At 36.6% G+C, this 22,083-nt stretch overlaps 1 protein-coding gene across 1 annotated transcript in view; it reads right to left on the bottom strand.

The window, feature by feature from the left end:
- LOC102228025 (FERM domain-containing protein 5-like) overlaps positions 1-22,083 on the bottom strand; it is a 55,063-nt gene that overhangs the window by 13,672 nt on the left and 19,308 nt on the right. The window lies entirely within an intron of this gene.

The raw sequence follows: 22,083 nt of genomic DNA, 5'->3' as shown, positions 1-22,083 counted from the left end.
ATTTAATACATGAAACTGTATAGCTTGTCTTTTTTCAGATATCTGTGGTAATAATCCACAGCCAGAACCATCTGTGTCTGAAATAAATCCTGTCACACAGCTCAAAGAGAAGCGAGAAGACGGAGGACGGATTAAAAGTGCCCCGCTAGGGAGTTTTGTTACTATGTTGAATTCTGAATCTTCTAAGGGGCACAACAGCTAGAGGAGGAACACTTGAGAATCTTGAACTGGATCCAGTCAACTATTCGTAGTAGTGCAGTTCAAATACGGTTGCAGACAGTATAAGATAAACCGTTTTCAATGCAGTTAACACCTCTTAAATAATTATTTAGTAGAAAACGATGAACTGTTTCTTTTGACAAGTGTCAGTTTGCTTCAGGAGTGTCAGCCACAACAAGGTCATCACTGCACTGAGCTGGATGGAAACTAAGCTAATCACAAACCTTTTTTATTCTTATTTTTAACTAAATTTTTTGAATTTCTTTTAAAGACATGAATTTCTTTGTACAATATTACATTTAGTGGAATATGATGTTGTATAAGGATTCTATTACAGTTTAGATTCCTAAAAATAAGCAACATCTATCTGTCTGTCTGTCTGTCTGTCTGTCTGTCCGTCCGTCCGTCCGTCCGTCCGTCCGTCCGTCCGTCCCTCTCTCTCTCTCTCTCTCTCTCTATCTATCTATCTATCTCTCTATCTATCTCTCTGCTCCTACTCTCACTCTGTGTTAGATGAAACTGATGGTGACTGAAATGCCCCAGGCAGCGCTTTCCTCCCTGCTGTAACTCATGCTGCAGATAACAGGCACTTCATTAGGACAAAGGGCTGTCAATACCAGGCATGTTGTTTAATCAGCCTGACTATATATGACCAAATGCTGACTGGAGTGCAGCGGCCGGAGGTAGCTGACCTTTTTGCAGAGCGATCGAGGAGCTTCATGGGTGCGCACTGCTGTCACTTTAAGACTATTAGTCCAATGTAATGTCCCTAACAAAGCTGACATGCCTGCTAACTGACCAGACTTAAATAACTGAGGAGTAGCTTTCTTCCTGGAAGAAAAGAAATGAATTATTTTAATTCCAGTACATGAAACTAACAACTCAAGGTGTTAAGCACCTAAATCTCAATTACTTTTACAGGACCATGATCTCTAAACTACTAAAAGAAAATGGTCAGCAGCTTAGAAATAAGATGTGCCTGTCTTAAATTTGCACCTAGATATGTTTCTTAGAGCTTGCTTGTTTTGCTAAATGATTTCTATATCAGCATGTTCTGCTTCAAAGGAACGAGGCTGCGTTATTTTTTATACATGTATATTCTAAATTAGTCTTGTTCAGACTTTCTGAAGGATTTTTAAGGTTTTTCTTTGGACACAGGATGCATTTAAGTTCTTTGTTGAGTAATTTGCAACTGTTATGTAAACTCCTCAGGTAGAAAAGGTTCCAAAACTAAAGGGATGAATCAGTGTCATGTCTACGCAATGACATGAACAAAAATCTTTTCACAAAGACAGAAGGGCAAATTCACAAATTCAAGGCGATAAATGTGTACAAACGTGTCCTTCTGTTTCTGAAATGAAATACAAAGTCAGACCAGTTCTTAAAATACCTCTACTGAGCAACAAGCAGCGCTTTAGTCTGACACAATTTGCTTACATTTAAATTACATATCATGCTTGCGTTTAAGTGAAGGTCAACACATATTTATCTATATTTTTGTAGACTACAAGGAGAGCAAATAGCTTTGCATTTTCACAGGCCACAGTTTTCAATGTTACACTGGCTGCATTTAAAAAAAAGAACCATCTGCTGAAAGCTGATGGTAATTATGGTGCAGGGCAGAAAAATTAGACAGGGACCTCTAATGACATCTGCCTGGTATTTTTTGTCAATATATTCTTTCTTTTAAATTGTTTATTTGGCATTTAAAATCATGGTGTTAATTGGTTTAAAAATACAGATTCCTAGACAAGTAATTACAAAGTAAATACAAAGAAAAAAACCTACACATTTTCAGAACGTTCTGCAGCAGAGGACATACAGAGTCAGGAAAGGCATCTGCTCTTTTGTTACAAAGAAAGATCAGGCTTTGTTTAATTTTCAGCATCACTCCTATCAGCCTCCCTGCTTCTGCCCCTCCTCTTTTCTGGCTCCCGGTGGATCCTCAACAGACCAGCTGCATTGCTCTCCAGCATTCTCTCTAATTACCATGTTAAAGTGATTGCAGTAGAGAAAGGATGTCCTGATATTTCTAATTAATTCTAATGAACACTTCCTCATCTGGATAGTAGTCACATAGCATCAGGAGGTTCAGCAGTTTTAAGAAAACAGTATTTTGGCTTTAGAGCAACATCCAATGTTTTAAAAAGATCAAGTTAGTCAGGTTTGACACATGCTGATCTGCTGTTAATACGTGATTTTCACCTTAAAAATATTGTCACTTGAGGAGTCAAACTTTTTTACTCTTGACCAAAAGTGTCTGATGTATATAAAAATCAGAAAATCGTACATAATAATCGTATGTTAATACTTTATCTTTTTATCTGAAGAAGGATATGACTTTATATGTTTGTTTACATTTACACTCAGATTATCTTGCTTTCTCTAAGTATTATTTTATAGTTTGTCTTATAATATCTTTTGTAGATTTTTTGTGGTTACCCATGCATGGATCCAGCTTGCAAAGAGTTGTTCTGTTTCATAAACTGAGCACTTAACTTTGAATATTGAAAACAATAGTGAGTAGTATTATGGCACCATGCTGTGCAGTGCGTAGGTCATTCCTCAGCAGTGCTGAAACCATGCATAACACCCACTTGCCCTTGGCTGGACATGCAAGGAGACAATAGAAAACTCTTCCTTGATTGGTTATATTCAGACATAACCAAGTTGTCTATACTTCAGTTTATATATTGTGATGAATTTTTCAGTGTCCTCTCTAATGAATGAATAAGGTTGCACACTGAGTTGAACTCTCAAACTCAAAAACTCTTTCTGACATCTATCTACGTGGGAAAAATGCTCAGCGGTTCTGGAACATTTCAAAGCTTACAATGGGCACTTTCCTTTGAGATTAATCATTAAAATGGTCTCTATGTCGACACAGCAGCCCAGACCATTAATAAAAGATTGTATCACTTTATAGTGAGAGGAGCAGAAACATGATGCCTTTGACTGGGCCTGTGTGCGTGTATATAGGGCTAAAGGTATTTTAGGTCCTGAGGGGATTTCTTTGGTTTCATGAGCAGATTCCTTTCTGTTGTCCCAGTAGATTGAGTGATTGCCTTGTTTAATATGTCAGAGTGATTCAGGTCCTGATTGAGCAGCTAAGGTTTAAATCTCAACGGCACTTCAGCTCCAGCTCAAACAAAAACTGAACACGCAACCACCTGCAGTTTACATGGAGCCCACTTAAACTACAATGCCAATCAAATATTTTTACATATTTATGTCTAAAATGGTGGTTCAAACTCTTGAAAAGAATAACAGTAAAACTGGGTAAATCTGCCACTACTTGAAAATGGTGATTTATTCCAACATAGGTAATTGGCAGGTTGGTGTTATCTCCAAGAGTCAGGGGCCAAAGAGATGGGGAACAGCCCAGGAAAAGGGCATCTTAGAACCTCCAATAAACCTTGCAATATTTTTTTTATCTGCAGGAGGAAACCAGAGAACCCAGAAAAGGCCAGGCCAGGATTGGAACAATAGATCTTTCTTGCAGTGACGCAACAGTGTGAAGGGCAGGGCTGTTGTTAACGATTATCACTGTAGCTAACACTAATTTGACCATTTAGAACAACAAATCCATGGGATGCTTCCTATCTCGAGCTATCATTGGGTGAGAGACAAGAAACAACAAATCATACAAAAGAAAGCATCTTTGGTACATGTAAGCCACTACTCTAAATCCAAATAATAGATTAGATAGATAGATAGATAGATAGATAGATAGATAGATAGATAGATAGATAGATAGATAGATAGATAGATAGATAGATAGATAGATAGATAGATAGATAGATAGATAGATAGATAGATAGATAGATAGATAGATAGATAGATAGATAGATAGATAGATAGATAGATAGATAGATAGATAGATAGATAGATAGATAGATAGATAGATAGATAGATAGATAGATAGATAGATAGATAGATAGATAGATAGATAGATAGATAGATAGATAGATAGATAGATAGATAGATAGATAGATAGATAGATAGAGGGGGATGGATGGATGGATGGATGGATGGATGGATGGATGGATGGATGGATGGATGGATGGATGGATGGATGGATGGATGGATGGATGGATGGATGGATGGATGGATTGATTGATTTAGGAATAAAGTGTTATAAAGTCACTTTTGATACCCGAATTAATGTTTTTATTTCCAGTAGTGTTGTCAAAATTATGTATATTTTTTATCGATGCTTATTTAAATTTTTTAGGATTGCCATTTGCATTAAAACCAATAGAAATGTTCCTGAGGTATGAAGCAGACTATCTATGGTTAACATCTTGTTGAGCTCCCCCACCAGCAGCAAATTTACAATAGATGGCTCTTCCTATTTGGACCTCTGATTTTTCAGAAGTTGCTGTATAAAAATAGCTGTTAAAAGGAATCAACAACAATACCAGAATTGGGACTATTCACTATTCATTCACTGAAATGTTCTGGATACGTTTTTCATTCCAGACAATCTAGTTTAGTGACTCATTTGGCACAAAAATTGTTTCTTCAATTTATTCTCTCAGCTTGGTGTTCCAGCACTCTGTCCTCAATATTGGCGCTAAATCTATTCTCTCTAAAGAGCTTGTCTGCAAAAACTCTTCAAGAGATTTCTTAAAGGTTAAGGGAGAAGATTTTAAGAGCTTTCATGTCTCGTCTCTAGGCGAGCATCACTTTAGAAACACCTGTGCAAAATAAAGCTGCTGATATTCAATATGAACTAATACTGACACAATTATTGAGAAAATACAGAAATAAAAAAAAACACAACAAAAGGATTTACCAACTGTGGAACCAATTGATCAGCATATGGTTGAATTTTGCTGTCATATTAACTCAACAGCAGCTGTTAAAGAGAGTTATTAGCCCATAATGTGCAGCCCTGAGGAGAAGAGGGACACATTAAACATTTAATAGATAGTGACAGAACATCTCAAGACGAATCCAAATATTTTACTCTGAGTATCTTAAATCATTAAACCTTGCAGCACAACCAAAGTCGCCCGATCGTGGGAAACCTCCAGGACTTATGCAGCATAATGCAATATAGACAACACTGAAGTCTAAATAGACAAGCAAGAATGGAAGAGCAGATTTTTTTTTCTTTACAGAAACTGAAAAAGAATACAAACATAGTTAGATCCAACAAGTAAAAACATCAGACATTAAACTACAACAGGGATGAGTCTGTTTTTAATTTAAACTTCATTTGACCAGGTAAGTTATTAAGAACAAATTCTTATCTACAATCTGGAAAGAGAGAAGATTTGCATAAGTACTTTCAAAGTTATTCAACAAATAATTTAACAGTACATAGTGTGAAGTGCTTTGGGAAGCATTAGATAAGTACAGGCCATTTACTTTTTTTTAAAATCCAGGACAAACAAGCACTTGGATTTAAAGCTGGTATTGAAGTTATGAACATTCACTTTAGAGGTAAAGACAAGGCCATAATCTACATAATTCATATGATTCGGTGGATCATGTTATATATCTTCAAATAAAATGTAGCAATATTTCATAGTAATAAATCTTATATCATTGGACAGTCTGTTTGTTATCTCTTTGTTTCAAATAAAAATGCATTTGTGGGTTGCTCCTCCCTGTCGATAGCAAACAGCTTATTCTACTATCGACTCTTGTCCAGAAATATTTGAAGTTTAATAGTTTATTCATTTAACAAACAAGGGGCTCATGAATTCATTTCCCCTCTTCCTTATGCTCATTGGTAACTTGGTCACATACTGCTGTGGAATACCATCCCCTTCCCTCAACCAGCAACTGTCACAAGTCAGTTTGTGTGGTTCTTGGGTCACTCTGGCATAAATAGCACACTCAAGTTGATCTCACAAGTGTTCAATGGCATGGAGGTCAGGACTTCAGAGAAGGCTCTTCACCCTGTCCACTCCTAAACTCTGGAGGAAGTCTGTGGGGGCCAGTGCTGTCATCTTAGAGAATACAATTTGCTCCTAGGCAGTGAAGATATTGGTTTTCTGTTTGTTGCAGAATCAGATTGTCTCCAGTAATTGACAAACCTTGTTTTTCAGTGAGGGAGATGCAGATCCACACAGTATGACTGAGACATCATACTGTCTCTATCAAAAGTTGGCTTTGGCAGATGGTCACAACCCACATATTCGTCTCAGCTGCTCAAACCACAATTGCATTTTACTAACATTTTACTGACAAGAAGCGCTCTTATGACAAATAAATAATTGAGCAAACAAAAATATCCTTACTTAAGAGCAATTTAATATACTTGGTACACTGAACAATGTGTTATAAACAGCAGAAGAATGGTAAAAAGACCTTTAGAGTGTCAAGAAAGTTCACTGTCAACAGTGATTTATTTCTAAATCAGACACCCAATTATGTCAACATGCTTAATAAATGTATTGTTACTGTTTCTACATATAAGTTACAGTGTTGTGTTTAAGTAATAAACCACTGCCAAATGTTTTTTTTTTAACAATTGGCTTTCACATTGTAGGTACCAACATTTTCTTTGAATTTTTATTTGCACTTTATTTTAACAAGGTTTCTCCTCACTCCTTATCTACTTTTCTTATGTAATATTTCTCATGATTCCCAATATTAAGTCACATTATTTTTGTTTTTCTGTTTTTGAAATGGATTTTAAAAATCCTGACTGTAGCTTTCAGGGTTCTAAATTGTCAAGTTTCGTCTTATACTACTAACTCGTTGAAGTCAATTACTACAACTCAAACCCTTAGGTTTAGAAACTAAAATCCAGAGTCCCAAAGACCAAATGTTAAACTTGAGAGATCACTTTTTCCAAACTTGGTTGTGGTTTTATCACAGTCTGAACTTAGTACAAAGTAGTGAAAGATGTAAATATTTAAATGTGAAGATCTTTTTAAGTATTTGTTTGTTACTATTCACATAACATAACCTGTTTTTAGTGCTTTTAATTATGTATTTTAATAATCTTTTAATGTTTATGCTCTCTTTTTGATTTTCAATTAAAATTATTTACATACATGTTTACTAATGTGCTTGTGAATATAATACAGTTTTTCTCCTGCTGTTAGTCTCCATGCTGATGTAATTCATAATGTCCTGCCTAGCTTACCTGGTTTAGCTCTCATTGGTATCATTTAATGTTGTTCCATGTTTGTTAAACTCCTGCTCCTCAAGTGTTTGGCATTAAGCGTGTCCATTAAGATGTCAGAACCGCTGAGAAGATCCACAAACGTATGCTGGACACAACAGTATTTGACAAGGATAAAATTACACTAATCAAGGATATCATTATGAATACTGACAGGTGTGGTGAATCATCTTTATTTCTTCATCATAGTGAGTTAGTGAGTGCAGTCTATTAGGAAGCACATAAACCTGGTTTCCTCCTAGTCTGTGTGCCAGAAGAAGGACAACTGGGCATCAGGCCTTGACTTAGTTTGACAAGAACCAAAATGTGAAGTTGAGAAAATTAGGTCAGAGCATCTTCAGAACTGTGCCTCTTGTGGGTGTTTCACATGTGAAGTGGTTAGCATATATTAAAATGGTACAAGGGAGAGCAGTGGTAAAAGCTGCAACAGTGTCATGAGACGCCAAGGGTGATTGATGCTCGTAGGGAGTGAAGGCTGGTGCAAGTGGTCAGATATAGGAAATTAGTTATTGTAGGTCAAGTTTGGTCAAGAAATGATTTTTGTTTCTGAAAGAAAGTTTCAGAATTAACAGTGCATCACAATTTGTTGGGCATGGGACTGTATGAAGGTCAGGGTCCTTGCTGATCTCTGTCCAACACCAAAAACTCCAACAATGGCCACATGAGCACCTGATCAAGAATAACAAACCTGCTGTGCTTCATGATTTGTTTTACATCACAGGGACTCCTGGGGGAAACTTTAAGGATCTCTTGAATGTAAAACGTCCAGGTGACTTTTATTATATAAGGGGTCCTTAAATAACATTGTAGCTGAACGTGGATTCCTGCAAATTCTGCAAAAATACTAGAGTCTGTCCACAAAATGTCAAAATCAAAAAGATTCAATAACAATATTGACAATTACTCAGAACCAGTCACTGCAAAATATTTTTAGCAGCTTTACAAGGTTTCTAGATTCCAAACAGATGTACCATGGCCAATGAAAAGTGTCTGTATAGATGCAGATTTATTGCAGCGGTGTTTGTGACATCTGTGCCTAACTGATTCTTCCTGCAAGCAGGCAGAAATAAATGTTTCTCAATGAGGAATTCTGAGTCATCCAGCCCACCACTGATGGATTTCTCTGCCAGTTTCACCCTAATAGCCTTTCTGTCACATCTCTCAGCTCGTTGTGGGTAATCTAAGGTCCGCTCAGATTACACTGCCGTGTGTAAAATTTTAAAATAAGTCCAAAAACCACATTATTCAGTTGCTGGATTCCTTTTTGTCAGCTAATTATTTTTTATATTCAAGTGATGTTGTAGTTGTTCGCCAACTGTACAGCTTTAACTAAAAAGTGTGACAAATATCCCTACAACAAAATAAGCAGCACAATGGGTGTCATTCCAAGGATTAGCATAAAAACAATGCTTGATATGTTTTTCTTTCTGGGCTTTCTGCGCAGTTTGAGCTCTGATGTGCTGCCTTATTCTCCCCCAGTATAGAGAAAGCCTTTGTAAAATTGACTCAGCATGGCTAATTCAGTCTGTAATTTAGTGTCATGTATAATTTATAATTTTCAGCCCCTGAGACCTAACATTTTTTCTCACGCACTGATATCGTGCTGCAGATTCTTAGAGCATACCGCATAACTCCATCTAGTTTTAGCTCACAGCCGTGACGCATCGTAGCAGACATGCACACTGGAGATGCTGGCAAAGATTTGTTCACACATACAGGAATTAAGTTGTTAAGCAGCAACTCAGCCAGAAGCACTGCTTTATGGGTTACCCAGAGAAGATTCTGTGTATATAAGGTTTTACTGTTTCACCTTTATAAATTTCATTTAAGAACATCAGAACACTTAGCTAAACATTTTTTAAAGCGTCTTCAACTCTGAGGAGTTTCTGCTAAAAGAAATAAAATTGCTCATGATTTCTAACCATGCCTTGCGAAGTATTCACACCCCATCACCATTTTCACGCGCTCTCAAATCATAATCACAAATGTCAATGTTTTTATTAGGCTATTATATGGTGGATGTGTTCGAAGGAAAATTATATATGGTTTTCATAAGTCACCAATGTGAAACTTCAGTAAGAGAACATCATAAAGACCAAGGAGCTGTTTGATGCAGAGTAAAGTTACAACATAATACCAAGTTTTCAACATCTCATAATGCAAATGGAGATAGTCTTTCGCAACTGCAAACAGATCAGCACATGGCTGTAAAATCAGAGGCAGTGCAAGGAAGACTTGAATCAGAGAAACATTAAAAAGGTGCATGGTAACTCTGGAGGAGCTGCAGAGATCCACACCTCATATGGGGAAATCTATCAGGACAGCTACTAGTCAGATAGTCCACAAATAAATCTTTGACAATGTTGTTGAAATAAAGCCTTAAGAAGTCAGGGCTGGAGTTTGCTACAAACTGTGTTGGGGACAGAACAAACAAGAAGATGTTCAGATGGGGACAAATTTGAACTTTTCGCCAACATGCAACACGTATGGTGAAAACTAACATTGCATATCGTCATTAAGACACTACTTCACATGGTCCATCAACTTTTGCAAGGTGTTATCTGTATAATTTCTTCAAGGCTAAACCACTCCTTGCTGTTTCATCCCTCTGCCCCTTTACTTTTAAGCAATTCAGCAGTTTTTGTTCATGAAAACTATTCCTCAGTAACACAAAGCAAGGGCAGCCTTCCAGGTAGTGTCCTCAACTCTTTGTTTCTATAAAATGTGCACAAGGAACCATCAGGATTATTTTTTAGCCCCATGAGCTACATTTTAATATGAACTTTAGTTGTACTGTGCTAGTAATGTAACCTTCTCTCAGAAACCCAAAGGTGTTTTTTTTTTGTCTCTTCTGATGAAAGCAGTTTAATCTTCCCCTAAGACATCGTGTTTTAATCTCCTGTGTCAAATTAAACAAAACACTTTGCTATTTTTGCTACTTTGATTCTCCAATAACACAAACAAAGCCACTCATTAAAACTTTATGTTTCCCTTAATACCGCTTACAACTATTAGAAGAGGAGTGACAGTGGCCAAGAAAGTAACAAAAAGTGGGACTTTTGCCAGACAGAGAAGTATTTCTGTCAGTCTTCTTATATCCCCTCTGAATTTTTGCTCCTTTTTCATTATCACTGAAAAGGCATATCTCCCTGGCTCCCTATGATAATCTATCAAGAAAGATGATTCAATCTCAAGTGAGGAGGGATATCATTAAATGGAAAGGTCCCTTTTGCCTTCTCATGGCTATTACTGATGACATGATGAAATAAACTTTGGTGTAATCATTAATATACATATATGGAATATAATGAAATTCATGTAAAGGTTACAGCATAGGAGACGGTTCAGTGAAGGATGGTGGCATGGGCTTTTTTTGTAAAGTATCAGGTGTGTTTTACCTTATAGTTATAATAATTAACAAGAAGTGTATGGGTTCATGCAACAGGATTATCAGCTCTCTCTCTGTTGTTCCAAGTTTTGTTCAAGTCTTTCTTAAGAAATTTTATGAAATTTAATGTGAAAGGAAAACTCAATGAATGACAGATTTTGTGAAAAAAAAAATGTTGAGCATGCTCAACATTTTTTTATGCATACTAAGAGCCTAGAGTTGTTTTAAACACCTTATGCTGAGCAAAGTGCCCCCCCTGAAACCAGTTCACCCTCTTTGATTGTTCCCGAAGCCCCAGGAAATATCAGTGTCTGCTGGGGAATCCAGCCATGAAAATGGAAAAGGCCGTTTTGGCTCTGGAGAAAGGGTTGTGTGTGCACACAAGCGTGAACAGCCCACCATTCCCCTTATGTGCCAAAGCTCTAATGGATGCCCAAGGGAGATGCAATGTTCTCAATAAATTATCCACATAAACGCACTTATTTGTATATCCCAGGACTTTTTGTGTGGCTACATTTAGCCAAGAATGGGTCAAACCTCTTCAAAAAAAAAAAAAAATAGTGAATCACTTCATTGGGAGACATAACACAGACATCACTGAACTCTGAAGGTTTTTAACATTGAATTATTTCCTGTTTTGTGGAATGCTGCAAAATGATTTAAATCTCTCAGGATTTTCTTAAGTTTAAAAATAAAACTTAAAGTACTTTAAAAAAAAAAGCCTATGTCTTTCTGGCTTTCAAAAACATTTAAGATTGTTTTTAAAAATTGGAATTACTGTTGTTACAATGTCAAGTTAGTGATATAATACATAAAACCATGACAAAACATTAATCTATTTTTTACCATTCTAGCAGATACTTGTAGGTTTTGTGTTAAAACTTACTGATACTTTTACCTTTTATAATTTAATTCACATTCACAAAAATCCAAAGATTCATGTAAAAATGTTAACAACAAATCATGACCCTACCCCTAAAACCTTTCACTGTGGGTATGCTATTGTTTTAGTGAAGTACAGTACTGCCTTTTGTGGTCTCAAACTATTTTTGATGATATCAGACCTTAACCCATTTTCAAAGAACAGATGAAAAGGATGTAAAAAGCAGAAAACAATAACTATTTGATGGGAATTCAGGCTCTTCTGTCTTTTCTCTTTTTTTACGTTTGTTTCTAAATTGCGTTATATAGGACATACAATATATCACATTAATAGTGTAATTTTCAAAAAGAAATGATCTCTTACTCATCACGTTTCTTTTACATGTCAGAACCTGACAACTTAACATGAGCGTCGTCTGAGCTAAATCACATGGGCTAAAAGAGAGACCAACATTTTCAGTATTCCAGTTATACGAGATTTTACTGAGATGAAAGCACCTTTGAATATCTTATGCTCTAATTAAAGCCAAGTAATATCAGGCACCACTATAATGGGAGACACTATCTTATTGGTCACACATTCTTGGTTGACCTACACTGTAACAAATGGCTGTAAAAACTACAGCATGAAAATACAGTAAGGTGGCTGGGTTTTGAAAGCTCTTTACTGTGACCTGAAATGCGTATGGGAAGTATATGGGACGTGATTGGACCGCTGGATCACGTGCAGTTGTATTGCAGTTTTTTGTTTGTGTACGAAAATATATTTTATGTAGTTATATTGAGCTACTCTCGCTTGTTTGCTAAAGCTAACTTCAGTTATTTCTCAGTTAGCATTATGTGCAACAGAAGTGCATTTTAGTTCAGTTCACCTAGAATATGCAGATGGCTGTATTCTGGTCTTTTTGCGGAAGTTGTTTGAGGGTAGGATGCCTCAGCTGTTTTTTTTGTTTTGTTTTGTTTTTTCTCTCGTACATTGGGCTGTCAATGGTAACGCATTAGCGCACGCGATTAACCTGAACATTTTAATGCGTTAATATATAACGCAGCTCAATCGAACCATCTATTTTGACATCAAAGCCTCTGTAATTAGGAAGGTCAGAGAGAGTGTCTGTCCACTAAATCTTTCCTTTTCATCCTGTCTGTCTTTAACTGACATAAATGCAGTTTAATGTTCTGTTTATCTCATGTATTAAAACATGTTTTTCTTTCTTTATATTCTAGCAACCCTTTGACGATTTCTGGAGAAGTTCAGGACTGAGACCAACTCAGAACTCAGATTTAAATTGACATTAAAATAAAGCGATTTTGAAAAAAATATATATATATATATTTTTTAAATTAGAAAAAAAAAACATTTTTTGAGAGATTGGTAAATGAAGTTGCAAGTTCACATTTAAACTTTTAAAAGCTAGCAAAGTTTGCAGTTTCATGAACTACTTGTCAAGAAAACTGGCATAAGGGTATGAGATCTTTCCAGGCACACGCAGAAAAAGGTGCATAATGGCTTGGAAGAAATAAAGTAATCTTGTAGTTTGATTAAAAGTTAATTAAGTTGAATATGTCTGAATAATATGAGTGTAAGTAATCGCTCAATAACTGTCTACAAAAAATCTCTGATTAATGATCTGTAATGATTTAACAATGTGATAATTATGTTTAATGATTAATAATAAGAGAAAGATGTGATTTATTGTCAATGAATGTGAAGTTGTAATCAATTTGAAATTAATTCGAACAGGTTTAACAACAGGTTGAATGTGTTTAAGGAGTTATAATAAATAATAGTGAGTTATAGGAAAAGAGAGGAATGCAGTACAGTCCTGAAACAGGAAATGTCGCAAGCAGTTCTGAACAGATGGCCAAAGCGCACAGGATGGGTGGTGTGTTGAGTTTGGCTGAGGCAACGGAGAAAGGGGAAGTACGGGACTTTCCACTACGGTCAGCAGAAACAGGTTGGGCAATGTGGGGACTTTTTCATGAGAAAACAGCAGATGTGAAGCAAGTCACGTAGACCAAACCTCCCCATACACACACATGGTGGAGAGATGCATAAAAAGGGGCTGAGAAGAGGAACCAGTTGTTCCCAGTCCGGCGGCGCAGAAGGAGAGACAACTTTCAGAAGCAGATTGAGCCACGGACCGCACTTCAGAACCACGGGGGAGCTCGGACTTCACCACGCCAAGAAAGGACTGGGTTCCATCGCCCCATCTCTGGTTCTTCATTCGACCGTCGGTCTCGTCTCAACCCAGCAATTTCAACTCTGCAACAAGACTTGGAGGAAGGACAAAGGCCCCTCAGGGATGAGGAACTGGGTTTTGCAAAAGGATTCGGACCCGTTCTGCTTTGTTTCCTTTCTAAGGAGGATTTTTCCACACAAGGCAAAGACCTCAACCAAGGATGCTAGAAATTCCTGTTGCCAAAAAATCCATCATCGTCTGGGTATGAGTTGAATCTGCTCATTGAAATTCCATTTCATAACGTGCGACTTAAAGTTAGGGAAAGGAGACAGGGTAGTATGATTGTACATGTAAATTTTATTACACTGTTTTTGAATTATATACGATTGATTATTGATTTGTATGTCGCATATCCTTGCTTAAGCTTGCTTAATAAATTTATACTATAAAATTCTAATGAGGTTGGTGGACATTGGAATTAATAGAGTCATTTAATCTTTGTTCAGTTCTTGTAATTAAGGTAAAACTAATGTACATGATTCCAGTAAATAGGAGGCTTCATAATTTCCTTTGGTGAGAGTAAATAATGACCCTGGGACTTACATCTAAGTCACTAAACATAATCTAGCCGGTTCCAAGTGCAAGTTATGATTTAGAAAGTGGGCTACCGTTAACAGAAGTGGTTATTGGAATTATGCAGCTGTGAGGGCTACTCAGCTGATTGTTTCTTAACTGTAAAGGGTCATAACTTCTGGATTGGAGGTAGTTAGAGCTAGACGAATCACTTTCGCCACCAGTTTAAATAGATTATCTCTTATAGAGTACTTTTAGGGTAATACCCAGGTCTCAGAGATTTTCCGGACCTGTTAGACAGAGAACTGGTCAGTAGGCAGCCCTGGGACGTAGTGAGGAGTGGGCGGGGCTGACTATTGCAGGATAACCTTCATACTGTACTGTAAAATGACAACTTTTTGTAATTCTACTACAGGGATACTGTCATTTTATTATGATAAACGTGATGAAATCGCAGTAACCATGTTATATAATTACTGTGCTATTTTAAAGAAATTACAGTAACACTAATCAAATCACAGTAAGATAGTAATAAAAATTACAGTAAAACTGCAATAAAATCACAGTAATACTGTAATAGAATTACAGGCTACTGTAAAAAAAATTACAGCAAGGTTACTGTAAAGTTACTGTAGTTTCTTCACCGTAAAAATTACAGTAACTGCCTGGCAACCCTGCCGCCAGTCAGTTACTGTAAATCCTACAGTGACTTTTTTTACAGTGCACCTTAGAACAAAGAGACAATTTTAATAATTCTAAGCCCCGCGGTGTTCCATAACACCAAGCACTAAAGAGGCCATTATAACTCTTTTGATCTCTGCAGACAACAAAACCTAAAGAAACCTGCTTTAATGGATGCTTTATATTTTCATAAAGTGAATAAATTTATTATGTTTTTTGTGTAAAAGAACAGCATGTGCATCATATGTTGTAGAATAGGTGGAAACATTTTCTTTATTATCCTGATTTTGCTCTTTTCATTACATTGACAGTACAACCTAAAGCTACTTCTCCTACAGAACAACACAGTGGTCTGAAAGAGTTCTTACTTTTACCACCTCAGGAAATAAAAAGAGTGAACAGATCTGCTTCCTTTAAACTTGTGTTATTTGCCTGTATTATTTTGTATGACAGGCATGGAGGATTTATACTGCTGCTGCTGCTGTCATGCATTTTTGGTCGGCAAGAATGCATGACTTGCCGACCAAACGGTGAGCAGGATGAGCTGAAAAGTGCTGCTGATTTGCTGGTTGGGTATTCGGTGTGACAGCTTATTTCAGAGATTTACTGTGGTGTCACTTTTACAGGTCTACTGAGATATCCTCCAATAACATAATCCTTCACAATGCAGCTGATTTATTTTATTAGTGTATTTTAAGGGGATTTACTGTGCAATGGGTAGAACTGACTTTTTCACATTACAAGAGTGGACATTTTAGGAAGGATATATGACAGTTTTGGGTAAAAGTACAATGAAATATCTGAAACCAAACTCTTAATGAGGGGCTGAGCATGTGTATTTAGATGTTTTTTTTAAATGGTTGTAACAAGCATGTCCATTTGTAACAACTTACTTTATACATAGTGCTGAAAATATCTTCTCAAAAGTCTTCTTGAAGAATTTTAGATTAGATTATAAGTAGTGACACATTGTTTAGCGAAACCCACTTGGAGACATTTTCACATGGTTTCCCTTTGCCCAGTTTCAAGCTACATTGGGAAGTTTAAGAGTCTCAGTGTCTGCAGTTTAGTACCTTGGGATGTCCACAGGGAGAAGGAGAACAACCTAGAATAATTGGTCTGCATGTCTAATTAAAAAGTGGTATTTTAAGAGCAATGTGAACAGCTAATCTAAAATAAGTCTCTTAGGATAAAATCATAAAAAGAAAGAGCAGAAATAGCAATTTCAAAGAGCACTTTGAGAAGTCTTGGCTTCCTTTCAGTCCCAGTTTAATGTACTTTAACTTGTTCTCCAAAAAAAAGACTGATGATGTTGCTTGTCTGATGGTCAACAGATACAGGAAGGATCCTCCAAGCAAATATGTGGTAAGCTGTCACAGAAACAACTACATCTGTGACATTTTTCGCTTGAATAGAACATTGTTTCTTTTGTAGTAAATAATGTCTGTTTTCAACATTGGTCTCCCTGAGAAGTAAAAATGTTTCTCATAAGCTGATAGTAAAAGATACAGCTGAGCAGAACGTGTGCTTTTACAGCTCCTTATTCAAACGACTTTGAATAATGAAACTAATAGCAAAGGGTTTAACCTAATTTTGGCATATATCAGCAAGAGCATTGAGAATATTTCAACTTCTATCAGAACAGGTCTGTGCTTCAAACACATTTTGACAGTTTCATAGCAACAGTGGTATCCATGAGCGCCACTTTATACAAGGCTCTCTTACTCATGGCAGGGCTCTGCTTAAAGGAAGGTGGGCAACTTCTCGCAAAACATGCACAATGTAAAGATAGCACTGAGTTTTCAAGGTAGCAGTCTTAAATTTGTCTTTAGCTCTCACCCACACAGCTTACGTAATGTATTGATCAGACTATGCCAGACGTCAAATGGAAAAATAAGTAAGATGGAACTCCAAATAGCCCCAGTAGGGAAATTCAATGCAGTAAACAAATTTGTATAGTGTCATGCATATATTTAGGAACATGCCTGGATGAAATCATTGGAAAGTTGTGGTTGAATGTCCATGTAGCCTGCAGTCATATGATTCTCCCAGCTGCGTAGGATTGGATAGGTAGAAGGAAGTAGAGCAGGAGTCATTTTTAATTTTTGACCTGTGCACAGTAAGGTCATAATATAAACAGTGATTATTATCAGTGTTGTCCGCTACTATTTTCAGACTATATTATGTCTCAATATTTTTGTTAAAGGTTACTAATGTAAATACTTAGACATTTACTAAACTAAGTAAAATCTTAATGTGAAGAAAATAGAATAAGATGTTTTAATTTGAAAACGTACAAACTGTAATTCTAGATATAAAATAATTAACAGAAAGTTATAGCATAAAAAGGACAAATAAAATATTTAACAGATACTGTTGTGTAGGCACTGATATTGTATTTTAAAGTGTAATATATGACAACTGACAACACGTCAAAGCCAAAACAACAAAGCTCAACCATATAGCATAATAAAACTTAGAGAGAGTCCAAACATCATGTGGATCATCATCTAAATTTTCAGGGTTTTCAACACTCCAGCCTTTTAAAACTTTAAAAATCTAATATAAACCGGCCTATTTATGTGTAACCAGATGCTTTTTCTTCTACGATTGTCTTAAAATAGTAGAACAGATGGAGCCAGACAATGACTGTGGCTTTTACTTGACTGATTTAAGAAGCAGACATGAAGCAGTAGACAACACAAAAAGCAATTTTGAGAAAAAATGTTGTAACTTTTGAAAATAAAATAAATAAATAAATAAAATAAGACGAAATTTCTGAGTTGAACAAAAATATTAAATGTTTGAATTGTGTAGTCAACATAGTGATAACATCAACAAACTGCTGCAACCCTAGAAAGTTTTAACCCATAGTTACCATAGTAAGGTAGAAAAAATGAAAATCTCAATATGTGTGTATGCAGCTCAGGTACTAATAAACCAAACAAGTTGCTTTACTTCAAAGGTATCGCCAGTGCCCTCATTAAACTTGCATCAGTGTGCTGCAGAAAAAGCTTCCTTTTACTAAACAAGGAAACCTCCCAACGAGAAACTGTGTGGGGCACATCTGTGACAATCATGTTGGCTAAACAGCAAACATCCTCTCAGTTCAGCTTCTGTCACAGTTAAAGTAATGTCACAGCAGTTTGAAGGAGCTCAGTTAACCCGCAGGATGTACGCCAGAATGTAAGCTGCAGTTTTCAATGGTTTATTTATAAATAGATTTGCACAGCAACGTACAAAGATTATATTCATGACGAAGATAAAATGCAACTAACACAAAGAAAAAAAAAACAATTGGCTAAGCTCGATATGAGGTAGTTTCATTGGCATAACATTTTCAAACTCTAATAAATAAAAGCAGCATCTTCAGAACAGAACATTAGAATGTATCTCTAAAATTAGTTTTTCTCAACAGAGCTAATGGAAAAAGTAGGCAACCAGCATGCTGGAGAAATAGAGAGGCTTTTGTATTCCCTTGTTGATGCAAAGAACTACAAGAAAAACACTGCTTTCACAGATTTCAACTACAGCTAGCGACCAGGAAAAATTTAGATATTTATTCAGTTCGGAATTTTCTCATCCTTATCCATCTTCCAAAACGTTCTTAGTTTACCTAACATCAGTAAAGAATAAAACAATAAGAATATCTTACATGCAACATTTACTTTTCACATTGTGAATTGCAAGATAAGATTAGCAAAATGAAATATTGGATGTATTCAAGGCTTTTTTTTCCCAAGGCTAAGATCTTTTTGACACCTTGACAAGCGCACTATGTCACTGATTGAGGGCAGAGGATTGATGCTGCAAGAAGAAAGAAGAAAGACAAGGTGGAAATATGACATCTTGCCAGTGGGCTGACAGGAGTGCAGGTGAGTGCTGGTCCACTTAGACGAGTATGAACCTTGTCAGTCAAACAAACAGCATTCTGAGCCTTGAGCATCCAAAGCCATCAGCAGTAATGTAAGTTTAGGGCAGTCACTCAATATCCATGATGTGCCCTCATGTACTGTCCCCATTTTTTGCTAAAGCAACCCATTTTATGAAAAGCCTAGACTGCAGGATGTGGATGACTGCTACATTTGATAAGTGCTATTTGATAGTGGCATGTTTCCACATGTTTCTTCCCCAGGGACAAGCAGAAACAGTCATATTCAATAAATTAGAATAGGTTTTCAGGCACCCATTTGTCAGATTAAAAGTACTTATTGAAAATAACCTTTAAACTGCTATTAAACATACATTTCATTCATTCAATATTTCTGTATTTTTATTTTAGTTTTTCATTTATCTGATGTAATATTCTAATTTTAGATGCTATATTTTCATCACAATCAACAGAAATAAAGTCTGGAAACCCCAGTTTGTGTGTAGTTAATCTATACAATGTGTTTGACTTAGTGACTAGGCTCCTGCAATAAAAGGGAGTTCTCAGTAATAATCTAATTTATGGAATGGATATATCTTTTAATCTAATACCAGTAAATATAACTTCATGATTTCAGATTTTTTTTTCCTCCACATTTATGATAATTCTGTAGTTTGTGTTGGTTTATCATTTTAAACAAAGTAAGCCTTGTGATTACAATGTTAGAAAATGTGAAAACATTCAAAGAACATGAACACTTTTGCAATGTCTGTGAATCCACTCTGAAGACACAGACACATTTCCACAGACAGCTGACATATTGGTTGACATCCACCTTTGTGCCCTTTTATAGACCAACAGGTCTACATAAAAAAAAATATCAAAAAGCACAACCAATCCAGCTGGTTGAGCAAGAGAAAGACTGGTTCAGTTCACAGAGAGCAGCCAAGAGGAACAGATTGCTTCTGCTCCATATGATCACAGTAAGGACTGGTCTGAAAGGGGTCTTTGTTTACCCGGGGGGAAGCTACGATGGCATGGCCTGGCCACGCAGGGTGACATGTGTTTGGCACAAGTGGGTTTGGGGATGTTGTGGGAGGCAGCACATTTTGCTGCAAGCCCTTTCCCACCTTGTCTTTGTCACTTCCACTCATGCCAATCTGGAAGAAATGATGTTATTCCATCTAAAGGCAGGCGGCACCTTCAGTGGGTCTTCTTTTTTTTTTTAAAGAAATCCGTAAATATAAAAAAGTTTTGATTTTTACTGCTTATGAGTTGATTGGCTGCATATTTGAAAGCTAAACAACACTTCTTCATGCACACCCCTATTACAAACTAATACATTTACTACAATGTACTGTACATCTATCACCTTATAATAAACCACCCAGAGTGCAGGAAGTGCCAATGGCCAAACAATGTGTCTTGTCAACCATCTTTGCAGACTCTGCTGCTCCTGTTATGCTAGATGGATGAGTTGGTATGTGTTGAAGTTCTCAACACCTATTAGATGAGCACTTCCTTAGTCAGCAAAGGAAAACTGCAAGAGGAAATGTGCAGACAGAGTTGTCAGCAGACTTCATGGCTCTTAGGGAATTCAGGGTGCCCACTAAGAAAATAACAAGGCTGAACGACAAGAAATATGGATTCCCTGTTGTACAAAATATGTACCCACAAGATTCAGTAAAAAGAACAAAGTGGAGCATTTTATTGTTTTGTATCAAATTGAAAAAAATTTCGTCTTTTTCATATATTTGCTGATGAAAACTTGATGCCGTTGAGAAGTTTCTTGTAACATTTCATTCATAGCAATAGAAGATTTGAGCTAGAAACTTGTAATTTATCAAGGTCACATTTTCTACAGAGCGGTCCTGATCCGATATTGATATCGGAAACCTAACCAATAACTACCAAAAAACAAGTATTGGATATTGGCATACAAGCACACTGTTAGAAGGACTCCATTAAAGCATTTAGTCTGACCCAGCAGTGCTTGTGTCCTGCATGCAAACCCAGTTGTTAATAATAAATCAGTTGTTCTCATACCTTTTGTCATTGACTGTAATACCACTTGATCAAGCCTTTTCTAACATTCCACACTACAAAACAAGTAATAAAAGGATGAATGATTTGTGCTGACATCATATCAGGTAAATATCGGTATCGGCTGATACTCAAAGCACAAAATCCTTATTGTACCTTGTGTATAAAGTGTGTTTGGATAGTTGCCATAATGCAATTTTTTATTTTTTTCTCATGGCTTATATCTGTTTAAGTCAGCACTGTACAACTTTTATATATAAAAATGTCATCATGCCTGATGGATGGAGCCTTTTTATAATTGTGTTGAATCCCTGGAAATTCAAAATAATGGTGCATAAATGCATCCTAAGACAATTGATGGATTACATCTAGCGAGTTTGGGGATTTCCTCCTTTGATCCTAATTAAACTATTGTCTGTACAAATTCTGATGAGATTCTTTTTAGACATCCAAGACTGAGTCCTTGAAAATTCCATGTTGCATAATAAAAAAGTCCTCCAAACTTTTCAGCCTTGAGAGAAGTGAATCTTCAGCAAACCACCAGCCTTGAGCACAAACTGCTGATCTCATTAGCACCATGAAATCGGGCTCTTTAATGATTGGGGGGCCCCATCAACCCCCCTCTCACATCACGTCATCCATCTGCTCCACTGGGATTCAGTCCTACTCTTTAAACTGTGAGCCCACTGGAGCACCATGGCTGGATTAGCAGAATGTGCTTATCCTGCAACCTTCAGGCACTAATTACTGCACTAGAACAAGCAGATTTTCAGCCCCAGGCTGTAGTGCTTGCTGTACTGGACTGAGACATGCTCTCGTTTCCCAGTCTTAACTGGTATGCTGAGTATTGAAAAACTAAACCGGATATACACTACGATGGAGAAATTAAGACAAACTGAAATATAAATATGTCTATGAATATAATGAATACATTATTAAAAAAAATATTGCCACAAAAATAGCAATTCTGGAATTATGGCTGCATAAAGATGCAGTATAAAGACAAAGCAATGAAGAATGAAGTGGCTGCCATGGTGATCAGGTGCTACAGCCCTGCAAAACAGCCAAGATGCCATGCCCATGTCAGATTGAATCTTGG

This window comes from Xiphophorus maculatus, chromosome 2 (genome assembly GCF_002775205.1).
Source record: "Xiphophorus maculatus strain JP 163 A chromosome 2, X_maculatus-5.0-male, whole genome shotgun sequence".
Lineage (NCBI taxonomy): Eukaryota > Metazoa > Chordata > Actinopteri > Cyprinodontiformes > Poeciliidae > Xiphophorus > Xiphophorus maculatus.
Note: the sequence above shows the minus strand (reverse complement) of the source record. Positions and strands in the feature narration are given on the sequence as shown.